A 2,644-nucleotide genomic window follows, 5' to 3' on the forward strand; every position below is an offset into this window, starting at 1 on the left:
TTGCTTTCAGCCACATGAGATGTAGCAATAACAGGTCTGTGATGCCCTTAGATGCCCGGAGCTGCACATGTGCTACACTAAATGGATCAGCGTGTGTCTACCGTTGGCAGACAGGTCCGGGTAATCTGCTGAACCCCATTCATGATAGGGACCGAAGATTGCAATTATTCTCCATGAACGAGGAATTCCCAGTAATTGCAGATCATAAGCTTGCGTTGATTAAGTCCCTGCCTTTTGTACACACTGCCCATCGCTACTACCGATAGAATGGTTTAGTGAGGTCCTCGGATCAGCCCCCCTGAAGTCGGTCACGGCCCCATCTGTGCGCCAAGAAGACGATCAAACTTGATTATCTAGAGGAAGTAAAAAAGTCATAACAAAGTTTCCGTAGGTGAACCTGCAGTAGGATCATTAATGCTGAGGGTCCCGGGATGGCGCTGTCCCCAGGTACAAGTTCCTCTCGTGCTCCGCCGCCCTGACCCTCCGCACTTCTCTCTCCACACCTCTCACCGACTCCTGTCTCTCCACGCTCTCTGGCGGAGGCTGGCAGGACCGAGTCTATAGCAACCGGGGGGAGAGAGAGGGAGGGAGAGGGGAGTTAGCGTGAGAGGAAGGGGGTGGTGTCACCCCCCCCTTACCTCCTGGTGGTGGAAGTGGGATCTGTCTGCACTGCAGGAGGCATGGATGCTCCTCCGCCACCATGAGGGGATGGCAGAGGAGGGTATGCTTGGTGGCTGGCTCCCCATGCAGCAGGGGGGACAGAGAGGGTGCCATCCCAGCAGGGGGCAGCAGCCATGCAAGGCCGCCACCGGGGGTGGCACACCAGAGTCCTCTCCACTCAATGTCGGTCGCGGGTACCTGTGGAGGATGCCCCGCCCCACATGGGATGTCGGTTCAAAGACCCAGAAGGTCATCGGTGTGGCTGCGTGCCAGCTGCCGCTGGACTCCCTACAGTCCCATGGTGTGGGGTCAGTAACCCGTCTGGGAGCCCGCAACGACACCCGTGAAACCTCGCGTGCTTGTCAGGAGGTGCGACGCCAGATGAGAAGTGGTACGACTCTGAGCAGTGGATCACTCTGCTTGTGCATCGATGAACGCAGCTAGCTGCGAGAACTAATGAGAATTGCAGGACACATTAATCATTGACACTTCAAACGCACTTTGTGGCCCCAGGTTACTCCCAGGGCTACGCCTGTCTGTGGGTTGTCATGCCTTCCATCGCCCTAGGGGGTCATCCGGCCCCCGTCGAGGACGCGGTCGAGGGAGCCCACCGTGGGCTTCCCCATCCCCCCAGGGAGAGATGCAGATGGAGGAGACGAATCCCCCCACCACCCCAAGCCAGGAAGCCCGTCGGAGGATGGGCGGGAGCAGGTGCGCATCTGGCCTGCCCCCGGAGGCTGTAGGTGGTAGCACCACTTGGCTGCCCTCCCAGGACAGAGCCCGATGTCCACCCAGTTCCTGAGCGCCAAAGCTGCGTCGGCCGTCCGCCACCCAGAAGTCCGGCGGCAGGGGGTGGGCTTGCAGGGGTTCCTGGGGAGGGGAGAGAGGATGACCTGCCCATATGCCCTGCCGTCCCCCCACCCCCCCATGACCCCGCATGGAATGCGACCTCAGATCAGACGTGGTGACCCGCCAAATTTAAGCATATTACTAAGCGGAGGAAAAGAAACTAACCAAGATTCCCTCAGTATTAGCGAGTGAAGAGCCCAGCACCAAATCCCTGCCCGGGCAACAGGCGCTGGGAAATGTGGTGTATGGAAGTCCGTCTCCCCAGCCCCACCCAGGGGGCCCAAGTCCTTGTGATCGAGGCTCAGCCCGTGGATGGTGTGAGGCGGTGGCGGACCTCGGGCGCATCGGTATCAGGTCTTTCCAGAGTTGGGTTGTTTGTGAATGTAGCCCAAAGCAGGTGGTAAACTCCATCTAAGGCTAAACACCAGCACGAGACTTACAGCGGAGAAGTACTATAAGGGAAAGTTGAAAAGAACTTTGAAGAGAGAGTTCAAGAGGGTGTGAAACCATTCAGAGGTAAACGGGTGGGGTCTGCAGCCACCCGGGTGAGATGGATCCACCTCCCCCTCCAGGGGGGTGGGGGACCATCCCTGGGCTCGCCAGCCACCGTTGGGAGCACTTTGTCCGAGGTGGTGCTCTGCGACCGGCTCTGGGTCAGTCGGAAAGGCCATGAAGAAGGTGGCTCCTCTCCCCAGAGTGGAGTGTTACAGCTTGCAGCATCAGCCCTCCCCGTACCCCAGAGTCATGGGAGATGACCACCGCCGCACCCTCCCCCACCCTCATGGCTCCTGGTGGGACTGTCAACTGAGCCAGACTGGCATCAGGTGCCTGAGGTCATCGCTGACCCACCCATCCCATCTTGAAACATGGACCAAGGAGTCTAACAGGAGAGTGAGTCTGAGGGTGGGCAGTAGACCCCACGGCACAATGAAAGTGAGGGCCGGTGCATGCCGGCTAAGGTGGGATCCCCCTGCCCAGTGCGGGGGGCACACCACCAGCCCGTCTTACCCGTTCCATCGGGGAGGTGAAGTGTGTGTGCACCTAGTGGGTCCCGAAAGATGGTGAACTATGCCTGGGCAGGGCAAAGCCAGAGGAAACTCTGGTGGAGGTCCGTAGTGGTCCTGACGTGCAAATC

The 2,644-nt window shown here is 59.2% G+C and overlaps 1 non-coding gene and 1 pseudogene across 1 annotated transcript in view; both read left to right on the forward strand.

The window, feature by feature from the left end:
• The first annotated feature begins 1,055 nt into the window (after positions 1–1,055).
• On the forward strand, positions 1,056–1,206 carry LOC122789533 (annotated as a pseudogene).
• A 399-nt stretch (positions 1,207–1,605) lies between these two features.
• Positions 1,606–2,644, forward strand: part of LOC122789521 — a 3,666-nt gene continuing 2,627 nt past the window's right edge. The window contains exon 1 of the ribosomal RNA XR_006362838.1: positions 1,606–2,644. This exon is cut by the window's right edge and continues 2,627 nt beyond it. This is a non-coding gene — a ribosomal RNA (28S ribosomal RNA).

The sequence above is a fragment of the Protopterus annectens genome, chromosome 14.part0 (assembly GCF_019279795.1).
Source record: "Protopterus annectens isolate FY-2018-M chromosome 14.part0, PAN1.0, whole genome shotgun sequence".
Lineage (NCBI taxonomy): Eukaryota > Metazoa > Chordata > Ceratodontiformes > Protopteridae > Protopterus > Protopterus annectens.